Source organism: Poecilia reticulata, chromosome 6 (genome assembly GCF_904066995.2).
Source record: "Poecilia reticulata chromosome 6, P_reticulata-male-v2, whole genome shotgun sequence".
Lineage (NCBI taxonomy): Eukaryota > Metazoa > Chordata > Actinopteri > Cyprinodontiformes > Poeciliidae > Poecilia > Poecilia reticulata.
The window spans coordinates 7,997,921-8,013,379 of NC_088835.1; the positions used below are offsets into that span (position 1 = coordinate 7,997,921).

Below are 15,459 nucleotides of genomic sequence, written 5' to 3' on the forward strand. Positions count from 1 at the left end.
GTTTAGGGTTCCAGGATTCATGTCTGTTGTTTCAGTGCGAGACTGAAACGGTTTCTGGGCCGGGAGTTTTATTAGCAGAATGAACTGCTATAGACAGGAAGGAAAAAACAGAAAACAAGGTGATCTCTGTGGTCGTTTTGTATCTAATAGGTTGTTATCTTCCTCATTAGAGAACGGAGGATAAAGGAAGTATGGACCTTGATTTTTTTATTTTTGTTCTTTAGTGATGTAAACAGCAGCGCGAGCAGATATGACTCTACAATCAGGAGCCAATAATCAACTTAATCTTATTTATTTGCTTTGCAATGCCACATTTTGCACTTAACTACAACTGAGGATTTCTACTGAGCCAAGAAAAGGCAGCGGTTGTGTAAGAGTTTTTTATTTTTATTTTTTGGTTACACATTACAGTTCTCTTGATGGCAAAAAAACAACATTTTAGTTAAAAGACACAGTCGATCTATATTGGTATAAAACTTTATGAGGAAGATTATGTTTTGCTTTCTGTCCGAGGACCAACAATAGCCTTGTAATATTGCTATCTATCGAATTTAAAAGGTAATGATGACAAACTGGGCGGTGATTTTACACAGTAAAATGTAAGTGAAGTTTCCCCTGTTGGTTGTTGCAGGTGGCTGATCATCTGAGGAGGGAAAGCTGCGAGGAAATGTGGATTAGGTGCAGAAGGGACCCGGCTCACTCCTCCTGCCTCCCACTTTCCACGCAGTAAGCAGATCCAGCACATCTCCTGGACCAGCAGGCCAGCAATTACTACCTGGGAGGGTTCTTAAGGTAACCGATGAGGCTTTATTTCTAAGACGCACGCTTGGAGTGATCTCAGAACTCGCTGGGAAGAACCACTCCTGTCGGCTTAGAGCTCATAACTTTAGGAGTGCCGGCAGAAGAAGTTAAAATGTTATCGACGTTTAAGGACGAGGCTTAAAGAAGCAGAAGAAAATAACAGGAATGTGACTTTTTTTTTAAGGTACAAACTATGCTGGATCCCACATGAAGCGATTGGTCTTTAGTGTCTCGGTGGCAACAACTGCAGCTCCAGCTACTTTAATAAAATTAAGAAAAAAGAAAAACAGATTATAAATGTAGCTAACGCATTACACAATTCTCTTGTGTTTTCTTTAACTTTCTGTTTTTCATGTCTTTGGCAATTTTGTTGGGACGCAGTCACTGTGTTATGATTAGAAACTCAAAAAAAGGAAACAAATACTAAAAAGTGGCTAAAGGTCAATGAGCTTCCATTGCAGTCTATTTTGTAGATAACAAAAAAAAAAAAGTCCTCTTTCACAGCCTGTCATATTTTGTATGAAGTTAAAAGCGGGTCAGGTTGGTCGTCCTGACCTGTGTGTAATTTCTCTGGTTAAATTGGTTGAGATGGACAGAGCTGGAAGGGGCAGTGTGATGCTTGGGGCAATGTTAAGCAGGGGAAGCCTGGATCCTGCCATTTAAGCCGCTGTCATTTTGTCACGTTCCAGTATTGTTGCTGACCAAGTGCGTCCTTTCAAGGAAATTGCATATGCTGATGGCAGTGCCTTTCCCCCCCCCCCCCGCCAGCATAATTAGTTCTCCCGTATTGAAAGCGATGTTCAGGTCATGGTTTGAGGGGTTGACTTTCCTACTGAGTCCTGCTGGAAAAATATGGGCTTGCAAAAACGGGGACTTCTTTTAGATGGTGGTAAAGAATGGCGAGTCAGATTCATGCATACATGAATACAGCAAGATCCATCCATCCATTTTCTAACACCCTTGTCCCTCAGTGGGGTCGGTAATACAGCAAGATAATATTACAATTTTGATAGCATGCAATGTAATATGGACCTAAGCCAAAAAAACGTCGCCCGACTGCCATTAGCTGTGTCTCCATTACAAATGTGCTCAAGTTGTGCCATTGTGAAGTTGTGTCAGAAAAAACACAACTTTGCAATGTCAGTGTCTCCATTAAATAAGAAAGCAATTAAAATCACACACAAATAAGTTATACCTCATTAAAAAAAACACTCCCCCATCATCCTACTACCACTTTCTGTTGTCTTCTTTGTGTTTTCCACCAGGAATAACATCCGATTGTTGATCACGTGACTCGTGTGAGGCAAAAAAAAGCACGAATTCTGATATGGCCGAAAAGCCGCCTTTTTCTAGTTATCACAAAAATGCTTTATTGAAAAACATCACTTTTTTTTAAAAAAATGGCGTGTTAACTTTAAACAAATTAATTTCCGTAATTCCAATTTACCCATATGAGACAACGCAGCTGTCGACTTGTTGGTCACATCAAAAAATCTTGTGGAATCAAGTCACACAGAAACTGCTGCAAAATATATATGCTGTGTTAATATGGCAGCCATTACTCAAAGATGACTTTACCGCATGCTACGTTATGCAGTCACTCTGTCTGCGCACATGAAGATTCACTCACATCAGCATGCTAAATGCTTAGAGTGGCCAAATACCTTTTTGTGCCAGACGTCTGTGGAGAATCCAGACGTGAAGAACGACCGTTTCACTTTTACACCACAGACTGAGGAACACACCACTGAGACCGCAATGTAAACAGAGACTGTTGCTGCAGATCAACAACCGGTAGCAGAAGACCCATGTACACAGGGATCACTTTCCTGAAAGACAAATCTAAAGTTTGACCTTTTAAGTGACACTTGGAGGTTTGCATTTATATGAGCACTTCACGAGGGTACTCAGACTTTCAGGCAGAGAGATAAATTATGCATTTTAGGAATAAATGACCCAGTTTGCCCATAAAAGAGGTAGGTTGAGCTGGCGAATGGTGGACGTAAATATGCCAAGGCTTTCACTGTGACTGAAATCTGTATAATGTAGATTTACTAAAGATTATGTTATCTTCCTGCTTTCCTACAGCCTTTTTTGATATTTAACTCAGCTCATTTTCAAAAAGCGAACATACTAAAATCATGGTGGAATGTTTTACTAAAGATGTAGACATTATTATTTGGTAACATCCACCATCTAATTCCTAATAAAGTCCTTTTAAAGACTTTCTCAGTACATTAGTATGAAAGGCGAGCTAGTCACAGTCCTTTCCTGTTTTTGCTGTTCAGGTTTAAAGAAATATCATCACAACGAGCCAATATCATCAAAGAAATAGTTTTTCGTTTTAAGATGGGATATAGTTCAAGGTTAGACCCAAAGGACTTTCTTACAACATGTTTATGAATTATTAATCACCTCTAAACGGATGTCCACTCTCACTGGTGAACAGCGTAGCCGCGGTTGGTTTCAACACCCATTTGACATCAGTTGAAAAGCCATTAAAACAAACATTTTCACATTTTACTTAATCGACTACGACAAAGAAGTGCATGAATGTGATGCGACAGAAGAGTTTTCATATCTTTGTTTACAAAATGAAAATATACGAAATCTACGGCAAGCGGCTGTGTTCAACACTCCAGAGTTAACGGTTTCTAGGATCACCAAAAGCATTTACGAAACCCTGAGTCATCAATGGGAAACAACGCGCTGGTATTTGAACTCAACTTGTCAGATGAGCGTTTAGCTGTTTGATATTTCAAACATTGCTCATTCAGACGTTTTATTTTTCCTCTTTTATCCATCATCTTGATCTCTGGTCGCCACACATAAAGCCGTGAAACTCAGGTGGGGGGGGTGGTCAAGTCATTCATCGACAGCGATGGCTTTCCAGATTGTCATCATCATCAATCTCGAATCGTTGAAGGGAAAAAAAAAAAAAAGATTAAAAAATCGGATGAAAAACAGAAGAGATACGAAACGCTGTGAAACTGCCACTTAGCAATTCAGCAGACTGTGAAATACAGGTGAGTCACCTCTTAATTTCAAACACCTGCCTGTCGCTTCTGATGCTCCAGACGGCCTTAATCTTCAGCGATCCCCCTCGTTCCAGGCGGCCTCTTTTCCCTCGTTGCCCTCGTTTCACCGGGCCGTCGTTTTCCATCGCCTGGTTCTGGTGTCTTTACGGCGCCTTTTCGTTCGCTTGGTTCCAAACGTTCCCGTGTCCCTTCCTCTGTCTCCCCGCTGTCATGGCCGCGAGTAAAAGTGACGGCTAAGGTGAAAAGAATTGAGATCTACAGAGTTTGTGTACGTCAGTAATATGTTCAGTGGACTGTAACTCCCTCCCCGTGGACGACCGGGCCGCTCCAGCTCTACGAGGGAGTGAGCAGTGAACGGAGTGCCGTCGCTTCAGCTCCCTTGTGCCAATTGCTCAAAAATGGCCAATTTCCTGTCTAGGATGTGTGTTCTCACATTTTTATCATCCCCCGCTGTAGTTATCTAGTTGCACTTAGGGTCATCAGTCATCGATGCCACGTTTAGAGGAAGCCAATGTGCAGTAAAACTGACGGACGGCCTTCCGCATGACTGAAGATGTATGAGGCGCGCAGGCGAGGCGGTGAGGCTCCTTCTTTTTTTTTTTTTTTCTTCTTTCCTTTTTTATTGTATTTTCAGCGTTGTCATAAGGTGCCAGGAGGAAAAATAGCATAGCTTACCCTGCTCACTACTAAATAAAGCACAGAGCGTTTACTGATTCAGTGCTTAGCTCGGCCAATGTTTTCTGTCTTTGTTTTTGTTTGTTTGTTCTTTACGTGTTTGCAGATATTTGCAGTCACTGGAGACAGGAGTGTGGTTTAAAGTGGAATTATTGCAAGATTTAACATCTCAACTGCGGTAAAATTCAATTTAAGATTGTAATTTGTATCATGTCTGACTGGCTTAGATGGAAATTCGAGTAATGATTTGGGAGAAAGTGAGAAAAGGAGTAAATTACATAGTACTCTAAATAACCTGAGTGTTTCGCTTTGGTTAGTGTTTGCTACATTTACTGATTCTCCTGCTACAGATGATTAAAGTGGCAGTGTTATGGAAAATCAACTTTTTTAGCTTTAAATCATGTTATAATGTTATTCCCCCAGCAAAAACATACCTGGAGTCTGGACTTAAGTCTTTTATGGATGTTTTAGAAATCCTTTAATCTCCATGGCAACCATTCAGCTGTGCAAAATGTCTGGTTGGACCTAGCCCCGCCTTAGAGTTGCAGGTTCCAAGCTTCCAGCCTCACAGAGCAGCGCAATCCCGCTCAGCTCCTTCAGACTAGTCAGCAGCAATTAGCAAACAGCAGGTGAGCTCATTAAGGAGCTACTTCTCAGTGGAATGCTGGTAAAAAATAGAGGAGCCATGTTGTGATGATGGAGTTTCAGAAAGAGCTGGAGTTTTTAAAGAGACAGAGGCCCAATTTCAAGGCATTAAATCAGAATGTCAAATTTCTTTTAATTTATGTTTAATTTAAAGCATTTTTATAATAACTAGACGTAACATAGTTACTTGATTATACTGTGAAATGGCACTATGTGCCTGTAAAACACATAATACTGCTCATTTAAAGCAAGAGGTAAAATAATCTGCAATCTGCGCATTGCAGATTGCAATGCGCAGATCTATAATGCTGACAAGCTTCACAAGGGCATTGTGAACCTTGTCAGAGGCAAATTGAACTCTTTGAAACAACAGGAGTTGTTGCTGGTAATCTATCAGTAAACTTACAAAAAAAAAATCATCTTTGGATGTTAAACCAGGATAATGATCCAAACATTTGAAAAAATGAAGACCAGGTCTTTATAAAAGTATTGTATGTAATATCATACCAGATCGGTTTAAGAAAAGTGTTCATCCACACAAACCCACTAACAACACTGAGTGTTGTTTTAAACATGCCAAACCCACAGGGGGCAGTGTAGGGCAAAGCCAAAACCTATGTCGGCCAACCACAATCCTTCAAGAACAAACTTGACTTCCTGCTTGGGATTAAACACGGCCAAACAACGTCTCAATATGTGACGTCATCACTCCGTTATTTGTCGCAGATTGCAATTCGCAGGTCTCTAAATCTCATGTTTGCAATGTACACACACAAGAAGAACTGTCAAATCTTCACTTTGGTTGGAGTTTTTATAAATAATAGTTCTTAGCGATATTAAACGGGGTTTACGTGTGAATGAAAGGCCAAATTGCATAAAAATCTATTCAGTTTCCCAGATGTTCGGCTACCGTGTTGTTGGACAAGGCTAGACGGAAATGGACACCAGACACAAAATCAAACGTCTCCAGAAACTGAATCCTGACACAAACACAGAGTAAAACCCAGTAAAAAAAAGTGTAAACAGAAATGGTCAGTAACTGTCCCTCTCTGTTTGACCTACATTGTATAATCTCCAAGACGTCTTCCATTTCGACTCAGCCATCATCATCATCATCATCAAAAAAAAAACAAAAACGTATTGTTCTGATTTGCTTTTCTACGCTTTATTGCTCCACATTTAAAAAACGTCGGAGTAGCCCAATAAAATCAATAAACGTTGATTTCGCTTCTATTAGTGCAAACGTTTGAGAGAAAATTAGCAACAAAACTCCATAATCACGCAGCACTACGTGTTACATTTGGCAAACTGCTGCAAAGTACACTAATTATTGTTTTAACATTACTACTAACGCCGTCAAGAGTAATAAAACTCACACGTTTGAAATGTATTAACACGGTTAAATTTAGATCACAGCAATCCGCTCCTCTGGTGAAAACAAAGACAGATTGCAGTGAGGCATATTTCACATCGGTGTTTTAGCCGTCGTCGGGGAACGGCGCGTCACAAGCTGTTGTACTTTCACGCCAGAGAGGAGATCGAATCCTGCCGCACAGCGCAGAGTGTGTACCGCATTAAAACCAGGCAAAAAAAAAAAAGGAAGAAGAAGCGACTCATCATTAGCATAAGAACGAGTGGAGGACACCTCTCCACAAGCTGGAATGAGAAATGTTCCTGTTCGTCATGCATACAAAGCCCCCGCAACTTGACCTTTGAATTATGAATACCCTCCGCCGCGCAGGGGAGCTGCAGCCATGTCAAAGAGACGGGGCGGGAATGTGAAGTGAATCGCTCTGGGATGCACCAACATCCTATCTGGTTGAAAGTATTCAGTGCACTTTCAGTATTCGGGCTGCAAATGGTAACAACGGCTGGATTTTAACATACGACCATGCGATAAGATCGTTGTTGCCCGGCTTGCAGGAAGTGGCCTGCATCGTTTTTTTTGTTTTTTTCCTCAACAGCGTGTTTGTGAAATCGAGACTAATGTTGTTTTCACAGGGGCAACACGGCGGGTGCATTTTAAACAGGTGGCCTTGTCAAATTTCAAATGCAAAATGTATGAGTATTTCTGATTGGAGGCCATGATTGTATGTTTGACTGTCGTGATTTTTATTTTTATTTTTCCCCTCGACGAACACCTGAGTAAAGCAATTACTTCAGTTATGTTAGAGTCTGTAAAATGATTGACTCGTCATGACTTGAGGCGGTCTGTCAAGGCTTTGTCTCATTACAGATGTTTCACTTTTGATTCAGTTTTCATATTCTTTGTCACAGACACCTTCCCCCATTAAATATGAATTTAGAAAGCAAACACCAGAGATTTTTTCGTGACTCCATAAAGGCTCAGAGCATAAGTTCTCCATGTCAAGCTGATGATGATCTTGTAGGAATGTATTTGTTGACATGTGGAAATCTAATGTAGTTGAAGCTTAAATTTATGTTTAAAGAGGTATGTGTTATGTGTTTTAGAGGATATAATACCATTTTATAGTACAATCAAGAAGCCGTCAAGTTACATTTAGTTGTAAAAAAAAGATGCTACATATATCAAATATAATTTTGTAATTTAACATCTTGAAATTGGGCCTCTGTCTCTTTAAAAACTCCTGCTGTTTCTGAAACTCCGCCTTCAGGAAATCATCACATTATGGCTCCTCTATTAACCCTTTAACAATGTTTTTTTTTTTTTGGGGGGAGGGTTTTACCAGCATTTCACTGACAAGTAGCTCGCTTAATGAGCTCAGCAGACGTTTGCTAATTGCTGCTGGCTAGTCTGAAGGAACTGGGTGACGGAGCTGAATGGTTGCCACAAAAGATTAAAGGATTTCTCAAATATGCATAAAAGAATGATGACACAGTCCAGGTATGTTTTTAATGAGGGAATAACATTATAACAAGACGTAAAGCTCAGAAAATTGTGGTTTTACGTAATACTGCCCCTTTAAGAAGTTTATTTTGATGCATAAGAAAAAGTTCTTGAGCTGCTGGCCTGTTGTCTTACACATAACACTTGTTTACATAAGTTCTGGAAAAATGTTTAACTTTTGTTTGTGTGGCAGAATATTTGTGTTCTTGGTGGAGAAAAATAACAAAAGACTTTGGATTATATGTGAAAATACTACAACTGGCAAAGTCTCTGTTTGGCTAACAACGCTAATTCAACATTCAAAAACTTAACCTGATCAACTACGCTGCTCCACTCTGGACAGAAATGCTCTGAAACATAGTTTTGAGATTTATTAAACTTTATTCCATTTGTGAAAATACAAAATTTTGCCACCTTAGAACTAGACAACCATAAACACACGGACAAGTCAAAACTGGACTAAGCTTTTCTTCACCAATTAGGGATGTGTTGATGCATTATTTATAATTGCTTGAAGACAGAAACCAAATTCTGAAAACAAGCCAACAATAAAACATTTTTACGTCCTGTTGACGTAGAGCGGATGTAAAGTCTTGTCTTTCCTGACCAGCTGGACGTGTTGCCGCGCTCTACCAGAAGCCACCGGGATGAAAAGAGACAAACAAACTTTCCAAAATGGCACCGAGCTGGTCGACTTTCAAAGCCGTACTGGTTTTTTCCAGTTTTGACCGGACACGTTAAATATGCATGCACTGTAAATAATGAAGCAGTTTTTCAGGGCTTGGCAAACAAACGTTTCTGGTTGTTGTAACATTGCTTTCCACACGGTTTCTGATGAGAAACTCTCATTTGTTTAACGTGACGATAAACATGATGCGCATATGAAACTCGGGGGTTCGGTACCTCAAAAAAGGTTAAGAACCACTGATTTAGATACAATGACCTTCTATTATAACCAAAGTGCAGGGCTTAAAGAGCAAAAAATACATACCACCGCCCCTATAATATTAACTGAATAAGCCATTGTTGTTTTTGGCAGCAGCCTGATAAAGTTTCAATGGAAGTAAAGACAATTTTAAAATTTGACTTTTAGATAAAGTGTTAATATCCTAAGCCTTTTACGATGGACAACATTTTGCTTATCACACCCATCTGGTACTTATATAACATAAACCAATGTAATGTGAGAATCTGTACCAACTTCCTTTCATTTCCACCGCCGGGTCAGCGTTCGTCTGCTTGTGCGTTGACCTCAGCGGACAGTTGCTGGACGTTTGCCGACAGTAGGACTCTTCCGGATTTCTTGTAAACTCCATTTTTTTGCTAATAAACAACAACAACTCCCCAGCCCATGAATAGACCAAGGAAACAATATATGTATATTTGTAGTCTTGTCAAAATGTTATTGTAGGAGCAAACAAAAAAAAAAAAAACCAAAAAAACTATCTTTTCATTCACGGCGTGGCTTCAGGCGCTGAATGTAACAGGCCAATTATCTTCATCTCCCTCCCAGCGTTCAAGCTGAGCTTTCATTCACTATGTACTGTCTGACTGTCTGTGGCTCTTGTCTTACAGCACAGAAACCAGGGGCAACTAGTTGAAAAGAAATAATTGGCTTGATTGCAGAATGGCTAATGACAGCTGCAGTAGCTCAAGGTATATACAGTGGAAATACACCGAATAGAAGAACACACGCCTTTTTTTCCTCAACGTCTCAGGTTGAATCAGACCAAATCTCTCTTGTTTTCGGCCGTTTCGAAAAATAGAAAGCATTTCTATTTGCTAAACGGAAACTGGGTTAGGGTTAGTTACATTTGGACAATAAAACGTAGGAGAGTCATTTATTTACTACATGGGGCTCCCATGTAATGCTTATCCCGTTTGAACAGGGCTTTAGATGTTGTCTCACCAGCTTCACACAGCATCTTCAAGGTGACTTTGTCTTCAGGTCTGAAAGAATCGCTTTCCCTCCTGAGAGTTGTGATGGTTGGACATCACCATCATGTCTAAATCGGCGTTTTATTTTTTAAACCGATGAATCCGGCGCCTTCTGTCATCTGGAAAATGTTCCTGAAGATGAACCAGCTTCACGAAGCTTCACAGTTCTCTTCCTGATTTATTTGGACTTTAAACAATAACTTCTGATTTGCAAGATCTCTTGACGTATTCTTTCTCTCGTTGTTGTGGCATTTGGCAACTCGAAGTGATTTGTTGATTCTAACTAACAAGAGAGTTGGGTCTGATTTAACGTCATGTGGTGAGAAGAACAAGATGACTTTTAAGTTTATTTCCACAGCACATTTTCAGCCTCGAGGCGGTTCAAAGTGCTTCACATCATAAAAACGTTTTACAGTCACAAATTATGAAACAAGCAATGTTACATTTTGTCAATTTACTCAGCGTATGTAAACTTCTGGTTTCGCCTGTGTTCTTTAAATCTTCTTCTGTCCTGTTTTAAGTTGAAACATCTAATCGTTATTTTGTATCGATTTTTGATTTCACCTCTGGCTCTTTTAAAAAATAAAACTTAAAAATCGGTTCTGACGAAAAACGATGGCAGAGACTGAGGTGTTTACATGCAGGAGCAAAACCTCCAATAAACCCCAAATCCTAGACGAGTTGCAGATGATGCGTCAAACGTAGGACCGGAGAGAAAACGAGTTTTTTCCTCTTTGGTCGCCATTTTTGAAAATGGGATTACCAGCAAATGAAATGGAAATACGACGAGGACCCAGCAGGGATACTGGGAATGCGGTGTTGTTGTTATTTTTTGTTGTTTCAATGAGGTTCGGATGCAGGAGCGGATTCTCCTGAACCTCCTCACCCAGACTACAGCAGACAAAGCAAAGAGATTAATGCAGCTGCTGCTCAGCTCCACTGCAGTGAGCAGCTGCAGAAGGTCATGGCTGCCCATTGCTGCTGCCTTACATCATGAGTCCATATAATGACCACTGGTCCGGACTCTGTTCTGTCCTTTAACAAATGCATTTATTTTTCACCAAAATTGTTGACTGAATGTGCTGCGTTTCATGACGGAGTGTTAGATCCATACGCTAAGAAAATACAAAAATAATATTACGAGAAAAAAAAGTTGAAATAATATGAGGAAAAAAGTTATAGTATTACGAGAATACTCGTGTGAAAATAAAGTCAGAGTATTATGAGAAAGTCATAGCATTATAAAATGGTAATAATGCTTTCAGAATAAAAGTGGTACAACAATAAAGTCAAATAACCACTTTATTCTCGTAATATTAAGACATCATTGTACTTTTCAGTGATAACTTAGTTGTCCTGATGTATTTATTTTTTGTACCAGGAGTTGCATTCCATTTAAAATTACATCTTATAAAAGTGTTAAGGCGCGTTTCCATAGTGTTAATGTTTGTTTATATCACTTAAAATGTTCATGTTGTTAGAGCTGATGTTAAATATCCACATCTTCAAATCTGTTTTTTAATGAATTCACGATTAGCACTCAAACTTTAAAATCTTAACCATGATAATCAAGCAAGACATTTTCTTAAACTTGTAAAATTGCTGGCCTGATTTAAACTGATTTAAATTTGTTGCAACTTTAAATCAGATTATCTAGTATAAAGTATGTGTTTACGAGGTTTTGAACTAAAAATGCATTGAATGTATCGTTTGTCAACTCTTTAACGAAAATGAATAAAGTTCACAGAGCATGTGTCTTTTAGTCCAGTTCAATGTGAAATGCTTTCACACATTTGTTTTATCCAAAGGAGATTGATAGAGGAAATTTTCACGAGCTTAGAAAACGGCTTAGAAAAGTGAAAAAAGGCTGTTTTGTAATTCTAATCACCAGACGATACAGACTGTTATTTATTTACCCTCCTAAATACGTCCCAGTAACTCAAAGCTCTTTCTGGTTTCATTAAATCAGGTATAGTAGTTAGTGGAAGGTCACATGAACCAAGAGTTTAGCTTGATTTTCGTCGGATTCATTTTCTTCCCACGGAACTAAAACTCTTCATCTTTCTTATCCTTTCGTTTTGACCTACTTTTGATAGAGGAAAGAAAAAAGATAGAGAAATCCCCATCCCTCCTGCCCCGCCCCCCCCCCCCCCTCCATGAAAAAGTATTTTCCCTTTTCTGTCAATATTGCAGTTAAGAAAATGTCTCTTTATATGCTGAGGCAAAGTAGAGCTAGATCTCTCAGAGCAACAGAAAAAAAATAAATACATGTCTGTTTCTGGAAGATTTCCTCTAATCTTTTCCTCCAAAGCGCAAAACAAGTATCCAAGGTCAGCTTTCAAAGCGATAGAGAAGCCAGGCAGAGGCGTTTTTACAAGGTGCAGCTCTGTGGTTAGCGTCAAGCTAACTGCTAGTGCGGCGGCTCGTGAAAAACACATGCATGCCAAAGTGAACATGTTGGAGCACAGGGTGGTCTCAGCAGCAGCGTGTAAACTAATTCAAATAAAATATTTTTTATTGTTCTAAACAGGCAGCATCACACCTAAAATACTGAAACAAGCCGGCTGAACTTTTTGTTTTGTTTTGTTTTTGAATGTCCAAGTGCCTTAGTTTCCGAGTCCCTCCTTTTGAATGTGTTTGTCTAAACATTTTACTTACCCTTGGTTTTGTCAAGTGCAGTTGCCATGGAAACAGGTCATGTACTTATGTACTGTTTTGATGGGTGAATGCATATGAAAATACAAAGAAGCTCGTCTGTAACGTGAGCCCAGCTGCTGTCTGAGCTCTCGTCTGCAGACGTGTTACTGTCAGACAGCTTTCGTTGTGTGTGTGTGCGCGTTTGTAGCATATAGGCGGCGTTACCGGGGGTGATATTAAGGTTTCCTGAGGGAATTCATCTCTAATGCTTGTGATTTATGCATTAATGGTCCCGTAAATGGAAAATCAATTGCCATTAATCTTAAATATGGAACGGATGTTGTAATTATTTCTATGTGGGCCTTATTCAGGAGAACCGACAACAGAACATCGATGTGTTTTTCTAAATTAATGAGATGCCATTTTTGTTATTATATTATTTTCATTTTTCACTCCCACATTTATTCTGTTTTTTCGTGGTTATGATTATAGCAGCTGATTTTTAAGTTGTGGCTAAGTGAGAAAAATGTCATAAGCTCTTGCTTTTTATAAAACTTTGATCTGGCCATACAAATTTTACATAATTGTGGTTTATCTTTGAGAGTGATATGAAGCCAGAGGAAGAGCATTAAACATATTTTTTGTCAACGTGACAAGAAATATCCAAGAAATCTCTCCAAACCAAGCCATTCCAGTTTCAAAACAAAGTAAAAGTGATTACTCTTACATTAGATCTAAAAGAGCATTTTAGATCTTATGTCTTTCATTGCAATCATCTCCCCATACACTGACAATTAGCACAGTTAGCATGACCATTACAACAACTTTTGTGTGTATTCATGAGAAAATCAGAATTTATACACATTCAGTATGAAAACAATAAGACGGAGCATAAAGGCAATGAAACGTGACGTCACAAGCACAAGATCCCACCTGCTGGGGAGCAAAACAGCTGCTCACCCACAACGACTGCTATTGCTTTTAGCGGTCAGGTTGTTAAATGTATAAATGTTTGCGACGTGTAAAAGAAAGAGTGATGCAATGTTTTGCTACTAATTTTCAGCACTGACAACTAGATAAGGTCCAAGCATGTCACATTTCAGAGGTGAGTAAAAAGTTTTAAAAAATAGTAAGAAGTAGGTCAGCTATGCTAGCTTGACTTTGAAAACCTTAACATGACGACGTGCTACAGAATTCAGTGTTTCGGTTCAGCTACCAAAAACAAAATGCGATCCACACATTAACTCTCTGACATATCATAAGTAGAGCAATCAACTAATGAACCACCACTGGTATTCATGCAAATACTTTAATTATTAATCGCAAAATAAACATCAAGCATAAAAACATGACACTGTAATGGACTGAATGTTCTGTTCTGTGTGTGGAAAATGTATGTGTGTTTTTTAGTATTGAATCCTGATGCACATGAAAGTAATCTCTGCTCTGTCAGCTATCTGTTGTGGCTAAGTTGCTATGACAACAGGTTTGTGTAAAGATGACATCGCAAAGCCTGTCCTGAATGCTAAGGCTAGTAGCCCACCGATGATGGCGGCTAAACGGTTTTCATGTGACGATGAGTTCTTTCTCTGCAATTAGCACATTGAGCAGCACATTCACAAGATTAATTGACAGCGCTAAGACCCTTCTCCTGTCTCTGGTTGGCTGTTTTTGGCTGGAAGCGATGCAAAAGTAGCTCAGGGAAGAGGCGGAGTAACTCGACCTTTTCGCAAATTATCTGTTTCTTAGCGAACTATCACAACATGGTGACAGTTTTAACAAATATGTAAAGAGCATATGTTTATAAAAGTTATATAGTGTAGCCTTAACTTCAAACACATCTGGCAGCTAACAATAAAGATAAATCTTAACTCGTTAACCAAATATTTTGGTCGCTTATTATAAAATAATGGTATTTTTTTAAGTGTCAATCATCGCTAAGTTACAAATCAATCTGGTAACTTTGCCATCTCTCCTTCTTGGTGTTTGTTGGATTTTAGAAATAGGGTTGCCAGAAGACTTTTTTTTTCTTCTTTTTTTTATAGTAGCTGCTACTTTTCTGCCACGGAGGTTTTGGTCTTATCTCGTGTATGCCGCTGCAGTGAGACTCTGCTTTTACGGTGATTGCGAGGGATCAGTAAGTGAAGGTCATCTCTCCGCACCGCACTTGGTGCACTACACTATCAAAAATTATATTACTAGTATCCAAGGTTGGGCAGTAATAGTATTTGAGCTGATTCCATGTCAAACATTGATGGTTTAAACGGATTAGAAATAGGATGATGGAGCACAATATTGAGAGCATGTGTCCGTAAAAGAGCTATAAAGTTGCTATAAAGGAACCCAAAGCACAGGATGAGTAAAAAGGATGTTTTTTTTCCTTTTGAATGTTATCACAGTAAAAAAATTTATAGGTTAAAAAAGAGCACACTGTGGGAGTCTATTGTGTAGAAACCCTATATCTCCATAATGGATTGAATTTCTTTTGCATTTTACTTCATTATTCCTTTCAACGGTCTGCATAAGCGTTCATTAAGCTTTGTTTGTAGGCCCTCACTGACAAATGGTTTTCCATTGAAGTCACTTTGTTTTTGGCGTCTCTACAATGTGTTTATCAGGCTGGAATCCAGAACAGAATAACAGATTGTAGGACCTTGTTCAAGGTTTACGACACTGAAGGACACAGGCTGTTGCTGGTTTGATCCAACGTATTAACCTACGCCTGTGGCTCTCTGTGTTTAAAGGTCATAATAACAGCCATAAATTTAATGTCAGTCATCATCTTGATTGCATTAGGATTTTCTGTAGGCCTTTCATGCCAACGTGTGCTCATTACAAAACCGCAGGCACAGATTG

At 39.2% G+C, this 15,459-nt stretch overlaps 1 protein-coding gene across 1 annotated transcript in view; it reads left to right on the plus strand.

The window, feature by feature from the left end:
* lingo1a (leucine rich repeat and Ig domain containing 1a) overlaps nucleotides 1-15,459 on the plus strand; it is a 167,859-nt gene that overhangs the window by 75,443 nt on the left and 76,957 nt on the right. Inside the window, exon 2 of the mRNA XM_008411179.3 lies at nucleotides 632-792. The gene's annotated coding sequence lies outside the window, so the exon portion shown is untranslated. The remainder of the gene's footprint in view (nucleotides 1-631; nucleotides 793-15,459) is intronic.